The sequence below is a fragment of the Macaca mulatta genome, chromosome 9 (genome assembly GCF_049350105.2).
Source record: "Macaca mulatta isolate MMU2019108-1 chromosome 9, T2T-MMU8v2.0, whole genome shotgun sequence".
Taxonomy (NCBI): Eukaryota; Metazoa; Chordata; class Mammalia; order Primates; family Cercopithecidae; genus Macaca; species Macaca mulatta.
The window spans coordinates 38,858,226-38,873,965 of NC_133414.1; the positions used below are offsets into that span (position 1 = coordinate 38,858,226).

At 35.2% G+C, this 15,740-nt stretch overlaps 1 long non-coding RNA gene across 1 annotated transcript; it reads left to right on the forward strand.

Annotated features, from left to right (window-relative positions):
• Positions 1 to 9,913: 9,913 nt before the first annotated feature.
• Positions 9,914 to 15,022, forward strand: LOC144331001 (uncharacterized). Its single transcript, XR_013397795.1, has 4 exons — positions 9,914 to 10,725; positions 11,152 to 11,327; positions 12,175 to 12,239; positions 12,860 to 15,022. It is a non-coding gene; the product is annotated as an uncharacterized LOC144331001 (long non-coding RNA).
• Positions 15,023 to 15,740: the final 718 nt, after the last annotated feature.

Consider the following 15,740-nt stretch of genomic DNA (forward strand, 5'->3'; position numbering starts at 1 on the left):
TGAAGTCACTTCACATGTGTGCATTTATCTCACCAAGTTAAACCTATCTTTTGATTCCACAGGTTGGAAACAGTCTTTTTGTATAATCTGCGAAAGGACATTTGGGAGCCCAGTGAATCCTACACTAAAAAACGGAGTATCTCCTGATAAAAATTAGAAAGAAACTATCTGTGAAACCGCTTTGGGATGTGTGTATTCATCTCACAGAGTTAAACTTTTCTTTTGATGCAGAAGTTTGGAGACATTCTTTCTGTAAAATCTGTGAATGAATATTTTTGAGCCATCTGAGGCCTTTTAAGGAGAAAAAGAATATCTACAGATAAATCTAGAAAGAAGCTATCCGTGAAGCTGCTTTGTGATGTGTGCATTTATCTCACAAAGTTAAACCTAACTTTTCATTCAGCAGGTTGTAAACAGTCTTCTTGTAGAATCTGTGAAGGGGCATTTTGGAGCCCACTGAAGCCAATAGTGAAAAACTGAATATCCCTTGATAAAAACTACAAGGAATTTCTCTGTGAAACTGCTTTGTGATGTATTCATTCATCTAACAGAGCTAAACCTTTCTCTTAAATTAGCAAGTTGGAAACAGTCATTTTGTAGAATCTGCAAAGGGACTTTTGAAAACCCTTTAAGGTCTGTAAGCAAATAGCAAATATCCCCAGATAGAAACTAGAAAGAAGCTACCAGTAAACAACTTTAAGATTTTTGGATTTATCTCACAGATTCAAACAATTCTTTTGATTCAAGCAGCTTGGAAACAATCTTCTTGTAAAACTGCAAAGAGACATTTGTGAGACCAGTGAAGTTTGTAGTGAAAAACTGAATATCCTCTGATAAAAGCTAGAAAGAAGCTATCCTTAAATGGCTTTAAGATTTTTGGATTTATCTCACAGAGTTAAACAATTATTTTGGTTCAGCAAGTTGGAAACACACTTCTTGTAAAACTGCGAAGGGACATTTTGGAGCCCAGTGAAGCTCATAGTGAAAAACTGGATATCCCCTGATAAAAACAAGAAAAAAACTATCTGTGAAACTGCTTTTCAATGTGCGCATTTATCTCACAGAGTTCAACCTTTATTTTGATTCAGCAGGTTGGAGACAGTCTTTTTGTAAAATCTGCAAAGGGATATTTGGGAGCCCTGTGAAGTGTACAGTGAAAAACCATGTATTTACTGAGAAAAAGTAGAAAGAAGCTATATGTGAAACCATTTTGTGATGTGTGCATACATCTCACAGAGTTTAACCTTTTTTTGTTTTGATTCAGTAGTTTGAAATCAGTCTTTTTGTAAAATCTACAAAGGGACATTTGGGCGCATGGTGAAGCCTATAGTGAAAAACAAAATATCCCCTGATAAAAATTAGAAAGAAGCTACCTGTGAAACTGCTTTGTGATGTGGACATTCATCTTACAGAATTCAACCTTTCTTTTGATTTAGTGGGTTGGAAACAGTCTTTTTGTAGAATCTGCAAAAAAGACATGTGTAAGTCCTTGGAGGCCTATAAGGAAAAAACAAATATCTTCAAATGAAAACCAGAAAGAAGCTATCTGTGAAACCACTTTGTGATGTGTACATTTATCTCATAGAGTTTAACCTTTCTTTTGATTCAGCAGCTTGGTAACAGTCTTTTTGTAGAATCTGCGAAGGGACATTTGGCAGGCAGTGAAGCCTATAGTGAAGAGCAGATTATCCCATGACAGAAACTAGAAAAAAAGCTATCTGTTAAACTGCTTTATGATGTGTGCATTCATCTTACAGAATTAAGCATTTCTTTTGATTCACCAGTTGAGAAACAGTCTTTTTATATAATCTGCAAAGGGACATTTTTGAGCCCAGTGAATCCTATAGTGAAAAACTCTATCTTCTTTTAAAAATTCAAAAGAAGCTGTCTGTGAAACTCCTTTGTGATGTGTGGATTTATAACACAGAGCTAAACTTATCTTTTCATTCATTTGATTGGAAGAATCTGGTACCATCTGTAAAGAAACATTTGGGAGCCCATTGAAATCTGTAATGAAAAACAGAATATCTCCAGATAAAAACTAGAAACAAGCTATCTGTGAAACTGTTTTGTGATATATCGACTAATGTCTCAGAGTTAAACTCTTATTTTGATTCAGAAGTCTGGAAACACTCTTTTCATAGAATCTGCCAAGGGTCATTTCAGAGCACATTGAGGATTATAATGAAAAACAGAGCATCCTCAAATAACAACTATAAAAACTCTCTCTGTGAAACCAATTTGTGATGTGTAGCTTCAAGTCACAGAGTGAAATATTTCCTTTTACTCAGAATGTTAGAAATGCTCGACTTGTAGAATTTGTGAATGAATATTTATGAGCCCATTGAAACTTATAGAAAAAAAAATACACCCAGAAAAAAACTAGAAAGAAGCTATCTCTGAAATTGCTTTGTGATGTGTGGATTCAAGTCACAGAGTTAAACCTGTCTTTTGATTCAGCAGGTTGGAAACACTCTTCTAGAATCTATGAGCAGACATTTGGGAGCCCATTGAGCTTTATGTGTAAAACAGAATATCCCAAGATAAAAACTAGAAAGAATATCTTTGTGAAACTGTTTTGTGATCTGTGGATTTATCTCACAGAGTTAAAGCTTGTTTTGACTCAACACGTTGGAAACCCTCTTCTTGTAGATTCTGCAAGCAAACATTTGTGAGCCCATTGAGGCTTATGTGAAAAACAGAATATCCCCAGATAAAAACCAGAAAGAAGATTTTTGTGAAAATGGTTTGTGATCTGTGGATTTATCTCACAGAGTTAAAGCTTGTTTTCACTCAGCAGGTTGGAAACACTCTTCTTATAGAGCAGACATTTTTGAGCCTATTGAGGTTTATGTGGAAATCAGAATATCCCCAGATGAAAACTAGAAAGAAGATATCTTTGAAACTGCTTTGTAATGTGTGGATTCTGTGAAGAAGCTACCTCTGAAACTGCTTTGTGATGTGTGAATTCATGTCACAGAGTTACATCTTTCTTTTAAATCAGTAGGTTGGAAACACTCTTCTGGTGGAATCTGCCAAGGGACATTTCAGAGCCCACTGAGGCTAATAATGAAAAACTGAATATCCTCAGATAAAAACTAGAAAGAATCTATCTGTGAAACTGCTTTGTGATGTGTGGATTCATTTCACAGAGTTAAGACTTTCTTTTGATTCAGCAGGTTAGAAACACTCTTCTGGTAGAATCTGTGAAGGGACATTTGGGAACCCTTTGAGGCCTATGGTGAAAAAATGAATATCCCTAGATAAATACCAGAAAGAAGCTAGCTGTCAAAATGCTTTATGATGTTTAGATTCAACTCACAATTTTAAACCTTTCTTTTGATTCAGCAGGTTGGAAACACTTTTTTGTAGAATCTTTGAGGAAATATTTGGGAACGCTTTGAGGCCTATGGTGAAAAACCAAATATCCTTAAATAAAAACTAGAAAGAAGCTATCTGTGAAAATGCTTTGGGATGTATGAATTTAACTCAGAGATTTAAACCTTTCCTTTTATTCAGCAGGTAAGAAACACTCTGTAGGATCTGGAAAGAAACTTTTGTAGCACAATGAAGCCTATAATGAAAAAAATATATCCCCACATAAAAATTAGAAAGAAGATAACTGTGAAACTGTTTTGTGATGTGTGGATTTACTTCAGAGTTAAACCTTTTTTTTTTTTTTTTTTATTTACCAGGCTAAAAACACCATTCTTGTGTAATCTATGAGCAGACATTTAAAAGCCCATTGAAGTTCATGGTGAAAAACAGAACATTCTGTGATGAAAAGTAGAAAGAAACTGTCTGTGAAACTGCTTTGCGACGTGTGGATTCATCTAATCGACTTATGGCTTTGTTTTGATTCAGCAGGTTGGAAACACTCCTTTTTTTAGAATCTCCAAAGGGGCATTTGGGAGCACATTGATGTTGATGGTGAAAAACAAAATTTCCCCAGGTAAAAACTAGAAAGAAGCTATCAGTGAAATTGTTTTGTGATGTGTAGATTCATCTCACAAAGGTAAACTTTGTTTTGATTCTGCAGGTTGGAAACACTCTTCTTGTAGAATCTGTGAAGGGAGATTTGTGAGCCCATTGAGAGCTATGGTGAAAAAACAAATATCCCCAGATTAAACCCAGAAAGAAGCTATATGTGAAACTGCTTTTTGATGTGTGTATTCCTGACAGAGTAACATCTTTTTTTCTTTCGGAAGGTTGGAAACACTCTATTTGTAGAATTGGTGAAAAGGCATTTTGGAGTAAATTGAGGCCCACAGTGAAAAAATGAATATCCCCTCATAAAACATAGACAGAAACTACCTGTGAAACTGCTTTGGGATGTGAGGATTCAACTCACAGAGTTACACTTTTTTTTTGATTTAGCAATTTGGGCAAACTTTTTTTGGAAAATCTGTAAAGGAACATTCAGGAGTGATTGAGTCTTACGGTGAAAACCAGAATATCCCCAGGTAAACACTAGAAAGAAGCTATTGTTAAATTGCTTTGTATTGTGTGGATTCCTCTAACAAAGATAAACCTTATTCTTGATTCAGCAGGTTGGAAACACTCTTCTAGTATGATTGGCAAAGGGACCTTGGGAGCTTTTTGAGGCCTATGGTGAAAAACTGAATATCCCTATATAAAAACTAGAAAAAAGCTATCTGTGAATCTACTTTGTGATGTTTGGTTTCAACTCACAGAGTTAAATCTTTCTTTTAATTCAGTAGGTTGGAAACACTCTTCTTGTAGAATCTGTGAGCAGACTTTTGGGAGCCCATTGAGGTTTATGTTAAAAAACAGAATATTCCCAGATAAGACCTAAAAGAAAGATATCTGTGAAACTGCTTTGTGATGTGTGGATTCATCTCACCGAGTGAAACCTTTCTGTTGTTTCAGCAGGTTGGAAGCGCTCATTTTGTAGAATCTGCCAAGAAACATTTTGGAGGCCACCTATAATTAAAAACCGAATATTGCAAGATACGAACTAGAAAGAAGATATCTGTGAAACTGCTTTGTGATTTCTGGGTTCATCTCATATATGTAAGCCATTGTTTTGATTCAGCAAGTTGGAAAAACCCTTCTGATTCAATATGCAAAGAGGCATTTGGGATCCCATTGAGATCCATGGTGAAAAATAGAACATCCCCAGATAAAAACTAGAAAGGAGCTATCTTTGAAACTTATTTGTGACGTGTCAATTTGCATCTCAGAGTAAAACACTCATTTTGATTCAGCAGGTTGGAAATACTCTTCTGAGAGAATCTACCAAGAGACATTTTGGAGTCCATTGAGGCTTGTAATGAAAAAGTGAATATCCTCAGATAAAAACTAGTAAGAAGCTATCTGTGAAACTGCTTTGTAATGTGTGGATTCAACTCACAGAGTTACACTTTTCTTTTTATTCAGCAGATTGGAAACACTCTTCTGGTTTAATTTGTGAAGGAACATTGAGCCCTTTGAGGCCTACGATGAAAAACCAAATATCCCAATATAAAAATTAGAAAGAAGTTATTTGTGAAACTACTTTGTGAAGTGTGGATTCAACTCACAGAGTTAAAACTTTCTTTTTATTCAAAAGGTTAGAAACACTCTATTTGTAGAATCTGTGAAGGGATATTTGGGAACTTACTGAGGCCTATAATGAAAAAACAATTATACTCACAAAAAATTGGAAAGAAGCTATCTGTTAAACTGCTTTGTGATCTGTGGATTCATGTCACAGAGTTAAACCTTTATATTGATTCAGCAGGTTGGAAACACTCTTCTTGTAGAATCTGCGAGAAAACATTTGGCAGCACATTGTTTATGTTAAAAAACAGAATATCTACAGACAAAAACTCGAAAGAAGATATTTGTGAAACTGCTTTGTAATGTGTGTATTTTTCTCACAGATTTAAAGCTTGGTTTGGATTCAGCAGGTTAGAAACACTCTTCTTGTATAATCTGTGAAAAGACATTTGGGAGCACATTGACACCTGTGGTGAAAAACAAAACATCCCCAGTTAAAAATTAGAAAGAAGATATCTGTGAATCTTTGTATTGTGTGGATTCATCTTACAGAATTAAATCTTTCTATTGATTCATCAGTTGGAAACACTCTTCTCATAGAAAGGGTGAAGAGACATTTGGGAGCCCATTGAGACGTGTGGTGAAAAACAAAATATCCCCAGATAAAGATAGAAATAAGCTATTGTAAAACTGCTTTGTGATGTGTGGATTCACGTCACAGTGTTACATCGTTCTTTTTTTTTTTTTTTTTTTTTTTTTTTCCAGCAGGTTGGAAACACTCTTCTGGTGGAATCTGCCAAGAGGCATTTAAGAGTCCACTAAGGCTTATAATGAAAAATAGAATATCCTCAGAGAAAAACTAGCAAGGATCTATCTGTGAAATTGCTTTGTGATGTGTGGATTAATCTCACAGAGTTAAAACTTTCTTTTGATGCAGCAGTTTGGAAACACTCTTCTGGTAGAATATGCAAAGGAACGGTTGGGAACCCTTTGAGGCCTATGATGAATAACCGAATATCACTAGATAAATAGAGAAAAGTTCTCTATGAAACTGTTTTGTGATGTGTGGATTCAACTCACTGTTTTAAACCTTTTTTATTCTCAGCAGGTTGAAAACCCCTTTTTTTGTAGAATATGTGAAGGGTTCTTTGGGGGGTCCATTGAGGTCTACAGTGAAAAACAAAACATTCCCATAGAAAAACTAGTAAGAAGCTATCTGTGAAACTGCTTTGTGTTGTGTGGATTTGTCTCTGAGTTAAAACTTTCTTTTGATACAGCAAGTTGGAGAGACTTTTCTGGTACAATATGCAAAGTAAGATTTCAGAGCTCACTGAGGCTTATAATGGAAAACTGAATATCTTCAGATGAAAATGAGATAGTAGCTATGTGTGAAACTGGTTTGTGATGTGTGCATTCAACTCACAGAATTAAAGTTTTGTTTTTATTCAGCAGATTAGAAACTGTATTTGTACAATCTGTGAAGAGATATTTGGAAGCCCACTGAGGCTTATAACGAAAAACCAAATATCCCCTCATACAAACTAGAAAGATGCTATCTGTGAAACTGCTTTGTGATGTGTGCATTTATCTCACAGAATTAAACCTTTCTTTTGATTTGGCAGGTTGGAAACACTCTTCTGGTACAGTCTGTGAGGAAATATTTCAAAGCCTTTTGAGATTTATGGTGAAAAAATGAATATACTTAGATAAAAAGTAGAAAGAAGCTATCTGTGAAATGGCTTTGTCGTGTGTGGATTCAATTCACAGATTTAAACCTTACTTTTATTCAGCAGGTAAGAAACACTGTATTCATAGAATCTGCAAAGAGAAATTTAGGAGCACATTGAGGTCTGTAATGAGAAGATGAATATCCCCACATAAAAACTAGAAAGAAGCTATCTGTGAAACTGTTTTGTGATGTGTGGATGCATGTAACAGAGTTAAACCTTCATTTTGATTAAACATGTTGGAAACACTTTTCTTGTAAAATCTGCACAGGGACATTTAGGAGCCCATTGAAGTTTATGGTGAGAAATAGAACACCCTTAGATTAAAAAGTACAAAGAAGCTTTCTGTGAAATTGCTTTGTAATGTGTGGATTCATCTCACAAAGGTAAGCTTTTTTTTTTTTTATTCAACAGGTTGGAAACACTTTTCTTGTAGAATCTGTTAAGGGACATTTGAGAGCCTTGTGAGGCCTATGGTGAAAAACTGAATATCCCCACATAAAAACTAGGAAGAAACATGATGTGTGAATTCAACTCAAAGTGTTAAATTTTTGTTCTGATTCAGCAGGTTTTAAACACTCTTGTATTATCTGTGAAGCGACATTTGGAAGACCATTGAGGCCTATGATGAAAAACAGAAAATCTCCAGATAAAAACTACGAACAACATATCCATGAAACTGGTTTGTGATGTGTGTATTCATCTCACAGAGTAAAACCTTTGATTTGACTCAGTAAATTGGAAAAGCACTTCTTATAAAATCTAGGAAGAAACATTTAGGACCACATTGATGCATAGTTTGAAATACGAAATATCCCCAGATAAAAACTAGAAATAAGCTGTCTGTTAAAGTGCTTTGTGATGGGTAGTTTCAACTCACAGAGTTCAACCTTTCTTTTCATTTAGAAGGTTGGAAACAACTTCTTGAAGAATCTGCAAAAGGACATTTGGGAACCCACTGAAGCCTATGGTAAAAACCGAATATCCCCAGATAAAAACTAGAAAGAAATTATCTGTGAAACTGCTTTGTGATGCCACAATTCAAATGAAAGTGTTAAACCTTTGTTTTGATTCAGCAGGAAACACTCTTCTTGTTGTGTCTGTGAAGGTCCATTTGGAAGACCATTGAGTCGTATGATGAAAAACAGAATATCCCCAGATAAAAACTAGAAAGAACCTGTCTGTGAAACTGCTTTGAGATGTGTGGATTCATCTCACAGTGTTAAATTTTTTATTTGATTCAGCAAATTGAAAAAACACTTCTTATAGAATCTGGGAAGGGACATTTGGGACCATATTGATTCCTAGGTTGAAAAATCAAATATCCCCAGATAAAAACTAGAAAGAAGCTGTCTGTAACACTGCTTTGTGATGGGTGGTTTCAACTCTTAGAGTTAAGCCTTTCTTTTCATTTAACAGGTGGCAAAAAAATCTTCTTGTAGAATCTGTGAAGGGACATTTTGGAACACTGTGAGCCCTATGGTGAAAACCGAATATCCCCAGATAAAAAGTAGAAAGAAGCTGTTTGTGACATTGCCTTGTGATGTGCAGATTCATCTCACAGAGTTAAACATTTCTTTTCATTCAAAGAGTTGAAAATACTCTTATGGTAGAATTTGCAAAAAGATATTTCAGAGCCTATTGAGGCCTATGGTGAAAAAACATACGTACTGTGCACATGTAAACTAGAACTTAAATTATGATAAAAAGTTAAATTAAAAAAAGAAAAACAGAATTTAACATATATAAACTAGAAAGAAGCTATCAGTGAAACTGCTCTGTGATATGTTGATTCATCACATATAGTTGAAGCTTTCTTTTTATTCAGCAGGTTGGAAGTACTCTATTTGCAGAATCTGTGAAGGGACATTTGGAAGTCCATTGAGGCTTATGGCAAAAAAGCAAATATTCCCAGATAAAAAAAGAAAAAAAGAAAAAAAGAAGCTACCTGTAAAAATGCTTTGTGAGGTGTGGATTCATCTCACAGAATTAAACCTTTCTTTTGATTCAGCACGATGAGAACACTCTTGTAGAATCTGCAAGTAAACATTTGGGAGCACTTCGAGACCTAAGGTGAAAAACAGAATATCCCCATATAAAAACTAGAAAGACACTATCTGTGAAACTGCTTTGTCATGTGTGGATTCAACTCACAGAGTTAAACTTTTCTTTTGATTCAACAGGTTGGAAACACCCTTTTTTTAGAATCAACAAAGAGACATTTTGGGTTAAGTTGAGGCCTATGGTAAAAAACTACATATATATCACCAGATAAAAACTAGAAAGAAGCTACTTGTAAAACAACTTTGTAATGCATGGATTCATGAAACAGAGCTAAACCTTTCTTTTGATTAAGTAGATTGGAAACACTCTTTTTGTAGAATCTGTGAATGGACATTGGGAGACCCACTGAGGCATGTGGTGATAAACCAAATATCCCTAGATAAAAACTAGAAAAAAGCTATCTGTGAAGCTGCTTTGTGATGTACGGATTTATTTCACAAAGTTAAACCTTTATTTTGATTCAGCAAATTGGAAAAACTCTTCTGGTGGAATCTGCCAGGAAACATTTTGGAGCCCACTGAGGCTTATGATGAAAAATCAAATAGCCTCAGATAAAAGAAAGACAGAAGCCACCAGTGAAACTGATTTGTGATGTGTCAATTCATCTCACAGAGTTAAACCTTTTTTTTTTTTTTTTTTTTTTTTTTTTTGATTCAACATGTTGGAAACACTTTTCTGGTAGAATCTGCAACAGGAAATTTGGAGACTTTTGAGGCCTATGGTGAAAAACCAAATATCCCTAAATAAAAAGTAGAAAGAAGATATCTGTGAAACTGCTTTGTGATGTTTGGGTTCAATTCGCAGTATTAAACATTTCTTTTTATTCAGCAGGCTGAAAACATTCTACTTGTAGGATCTGCCAAGGGACATTAGGGAGACCATTGAAACCTAGGGTGAAAAAGTGAATATCCCAGATAGAAACTAGAAAGAAGCTATCTGTGAAACTGCTTTGTTATGTGTGGATTCATCTCAGAGAGTTAAATCTTTCTTTTGACTTGGCAGGTTGGAAACACTCTTCTGCTAGAATCTTCCAAGGAACATTTGGGACCTCTTTGAAACCTGTGGTTAAAAACCCAATATTACCAGATAAAAACCAGAAATAAGCTATCTGTGAAACTATGTTGTGATGTTTCGATTCAACTCAGAGTTAAACATTTCTTTTGAATTACAAAGTTGGAAATAAACACTCTTCTCATATAATCTGTGAAGGGATATTTGGGAGCCCATTCAGGCCTATGGTGAAAAACTGAATATCCACAGATAAAAGCTAGAAAGAAGCTATCTGTGAAATAGTTTTGTGATGGGTAGATTTATCTCACAAAGTTAAACGTTTATTTTTATTCAGCAGGTTGGAAACACTCTTCTGGTAGACTATGCCAAGGGACATTTGGGAGTCCATTGAGGCCGAAAATGAAAAACCAAATATTCACAGGTAAAAACTATAAAGAAGCTATCTGTGGAACTGCTTTGTAATGTGTGGATTCATCTCACAGAGTTAAACCTGTCTTTTGATTCAGCAGAGTGAAAACACTCTTCTGTTAGAATATGCCAAGGGAATTTTCAGAGTCCATTGAGGCTTATAATGAAAAACTGAATATCCCTAGTTAAACCAGAAAGAAGTTATCTTTGAAACTGCTTTGTGATGTGTTGATTCATCTCACAGAGATAAATCTTGCTTTGATTCAGCAGGATGGAAGCACTCTTCTGGTAGAATCTTTAAAGAGACATTTTGGAGGACATTGATGGCTAGTGTAAAAAACTGAATATCTTCAGATAAAAATTAGAAATAAGCTATCTGTGAAAATGCTTTGAGATGTGCAGATTCAACTAACCGAGTTAAACCTTTCTTTTCATTCAGCCAGTTGGAAACCGTCTTCTGGTACAATTTATGAGGAGATATCTGGGAGTCCATTGAGGTCTATGATGAAAAAGTGAATATCATTAGATTAAAAAGTAGAAAGAAGCTATCAGTGAAACTGCTTTGTGATGTGTGGATTCATCTCACGAAGTTAAACCATTGCTGTGATTCAGCAGGTTAGAAACACTCTATTTGTAGAATCTATGAAGAAACATTTGGGAGCCCACTGAGGCTTATCTTGAAAAACAGAGTATCCCAGACAAAAACTGGAAAGAAGATGTCTGTGAAATGCTTTGTGATGTGTGGATTCATCACAGAGTTAAACTTTTCTTTCAATTCAGCAAGTTGGATACACTTATTTTGTATAATCCACAAAGGGACATTTCAAAGCACATTGATGCTTATAGTGAAAAACAGATATACCCAAATAAAAAGTAGAAAGAAGCTTTCTCTGAAACTGCTCTGTGAAGTGTGGAGTCATATCACAGAATTAAACCTTACTTTTGATTCAGCAGGTTGGAAACACTATTGTGGTAGAAACTGCAAAGGAATATCTGAAAGTCTTTTGAGGGCTATGATGAAAAACAGAAAGTCTCCAGATAATAGCTAGAAAGAAACTATCTGTAAAATTATTTTGTGATGTGTGGGTACATCTCTCAGATACAATGCTTTCAGTTGATTCAGCAGGTTGGAAACACTCTTCTGGTAGAATCTGTGATGAAACATTTTGGAGTCCATTGAGGTCTATGGTGAAAAACAGAATATCCCTCCCAAAAACTAAAAAGAAGGTATCTGTGAAACTCCATTATGATGTCTGGATTCAACTCACAGAGTTAAACATTTCTTCTGAATTAGAATGTTGGAAATAAACTTGTAGAATTTGCAAAGTGACATTAGGATGTCATTGATGCCTAAGGTGAAAAACAGAATAACCCCAGATAAAAACTTGAAAGAAGCTATCTGTGAAACTGCTTTATGATGTGTCAATTCAGCTCACAGACATAAACCTTTCTTTTTATTCAGCAGATTGGAAACACTCTATTTGAAGAATCTGCAAAGGGACATTTGGGAGCCCATTGAGGACTAAGGTGAAAAAACAAATATCCCCACATAAAAACTGAAAAAAAGCTATGTGTGAAACTGGTTTGTGATGTGTGGATTCAGCTCAGCTAGCTAAACCTTCATTTTGATTCAGCAGGTTGAAAAATCTCTTCTTGTAGAATCTGTTAAGGGGCATATAATAGCCCATTAAGGCCTATGGTGAAAATTTGAATATCCCGAGATAAAAAGTAGAAAGAAGCTATCTGTGGAACTGCTTTGAGTTTAATGGACTCATCTAAAAGAGTTAAACATCTATTTTGATTCAGCAGGTTCAAAACTCTCTTCTATAATCTGTGAAGGAACACTTTGGAGCACTTTCATGCCTAGGTTAATAAATAGAATATTCCCAGATAAAAAGTAAAAGGAAACTATATGTGAAACTGTGTTGTGATGTGTTTATTCATCTCACAGAGTTAATCCTTTCTTTTGATCCAGCAAGTTGGAAACACTTTTTTGTACAATCTGTGAAGGGATATTTGGGAGTACATCGTTGCCTATGGGAAAAAGAGATATACCCAAATAAAAACTAGAAAGCAATTATCTGTGTAACTGCTTTGTGATGTGTAAATTCATCTCACAGAGTTAAACGTTTCTTTTCATTCAGCAGGTTGAAAACACTACTCTCGTGAAATCTGGGAAAAGACTGGGGACAAATTGAGGCCTATCATGAAAAACAGAATATCGCCAAAAGAAACTACAAAGAAGCTATCTGTGAAACAGCTTTGTGTTGTGTGGATTAACCTCACAGAGCTAAAACTTCCTTTTGATTTGGCAGGTTAAAAACACTCTTTTTGTAGAATCTGCAAAGGGTCATTTCGGAGCCCATTGAGGCCTATGGTGAAAAACTGAATATCCCCCCAAAAAACTAGAAATAAGGTATCTGTGAAACTGCTTTCTGATGTGTGGATTCGACTCATAGAGTTAAATTTTTATATTGATTCAGTAGGTTGTAACGACTCTTTGTAGAATCTGCCAAAGGATATTTCAAAGCTCATTGAGGCCTATAATGAAAAGGTGAATATAACAAGATAAAAATAGAAATAAACTATTTATGAAACAACTTCTTGATATGTGGATAAATCGCTCAGAGTTAAACTTTTCTTTGGATTCAGCAGATCAGAAACACTCTTCTTGTAGAATCTGCAAAGAAAAATTTGGGTGCATGCTGCACCTAGAGTGAAAAACTAAATATCATCAGATAAAAACTAGAAACAGGCTCTCTGTGAAACTGCTTTGTGATGGGTGACTTCAACAAAAAGAGTTAAAACTTTCTTTTGCTTTAACAGTTTGGAAACAAACTTTTTGTAGAATCGGCGAAGACACATTTGGGAGCCCATTGAGGCTTATGGTGAAAAACCGAATATCCCCAAATACAAACTAGAAGAAACTAACTGTGAAACTGCTTTGTGATGTGTGGATTCATCTCACAAAGCTAAACCTTTCTTTTTACTTAGCATGTTGGAAAGAAACTTCATGTAGAATCTGTGAAGGAACATTTGGGGCCCATTGAAGACTATAATGAAAAACCAAATATCTCCAGATAAAAACTAGTAAGAAGATTTCTGGGGAACTACGTTGTGATGCGTGGATTCATCTGACAGAGTAAAGACTTTTTTTCATTCAGCAGGTTTGAAATACTCTTTTGGTAGGATTTGTGAAGGGACATTTCAGAGACCATTGAGTGTTGTGGTGAAAAACATAATATCCCCAGATAAAAACTAAAAAGCAGCTATCAGTGAAACTGCTTTGTGATGTGTGGATTTATCTCACATAGTTAAAACTTTCTTTTTATTCAGCTGTTTGGAAACACTTTATTTGTACAATCTGTGAATGGACATTTGAAAGCCCTTTAAGACCTATAGTGAAAAACAGAATATTCCATAATATAAACTAGAAAGAAGCTATCTGTGAAACTGCTTTGTGATGGGTGGATTAAATTCACAGAGTTAAACCTATCCTTTGATTAAGCAGACTGGAAACACTCTTTTTGTGGTGTCTGTGAAGGGACATTAGAGGGCCCATTGAGGTTTATGGTGTAAAACCAAATGTCCCTAGATTCCAGGTAGATAGAAGCTATCTGTGAAACTGCTTTGGGATGTGTGGATTCATCTCACAGAGTCAAACTTTCCTTTTGATTCAGATGGTTGGAAACACTCTTCTGGTAGAATCTGCCAAGAAACATTTCAGAGCTCTTTGAGGTTTATAATGAAAAACTGAATATCTTCAGATAAAAGCTAGAAAGAAGCCATCCTTGAAACTGCTCTGTGATGTGTGGATTTATCATACAGATGTGATGTTTGGATTCATCTCACCATGTTTTGTTCAGATGGTTGGAAAAACTCCTCTGGTAGGATCTGTGAAGGGACATTTGGAGCCCATTGAGGCCTATTGTGAAATACTGAATATCCATAGATATAAATTAGAAAGAAACTGTCTCTGAAACTGCTTTGAGATGTCTGAATTCAACTCACAGAGTTAAACATTTCTTTTTATTCAGTAATTTAGAAATACTTTGTTGAATCTGTGAAAAAAACATTTGGGATCTCATTGAGGCCTGTAATAAAAAAACAAGTATCCCCAGATAAATATTAGAAAAGCACTATCTGTGAAACTCTTTGGTGTCTGTGGATTCATGTCACACAGTTACACTTTTCTTTTGATTCAGCAGGTTGGAAACACTCTTCTTGTAGAGTCTGCAAGAGGACATTTCGGAGCCCATTGAGGCTTATGGTGAAAAACAAAATATCCCCAGATAAAAGCTGGAAAGAAACTATTGTGAAACTACTTTGTTTTGTGTGGATTCATTTCACAGAGTTAAAGCTTATTTTTGATACAGTAGATTGGAAACACTCTTCTTGTAGAATTTCCAAAGGGACATTTGAGAGGACATTGATGCGTATTTTGAAACACTGAATATTTTCAGATAGAAACGAGAAAGAAGCCATTTGTGAAATTGATTTGTGATGTGTGATTCAATTCATTGAGTTAAACTTCTCTTTTGATTTAGCAGGTTGGAAACAAACTTCTTGTAGAATCTGCAAATAAATATTTTGAAGCCCATTGAAGCCTATTTTGAAAAAGTAAATATCGCCTGATGAAAACTAGAAAGAAACTATCTGTGAATCTGCTTTGTGATGTGTGGACTCATCTAACAGAATTAAATCTTTCTTTTTATTGAGCAAGTTAGCAACACTCTATTTGTAGAATGTGTTAAGGGACATCTGGGAGCCCAGTGAGGCCAATGGTGAAAAACAAAATAGCCCAAGATAAAAACTAAAAAGAAGCTGTCTGTGAAACTGCTTTGTGATGTGTTGATTCATCTCACAGGTTTAAACCTTTCTTTTGATTCAGCAGGTTGGACATCCTCTTCGTGTAGTATTTGTGAAGGGACATTTAGAAACCCTTTGAGGTTTATGGTGAAAAATTAAATATCCCTAGATAAAAACTAGAAAAAAGTCATCTGTGAATTTGCTTTGTGATGTGTGGAT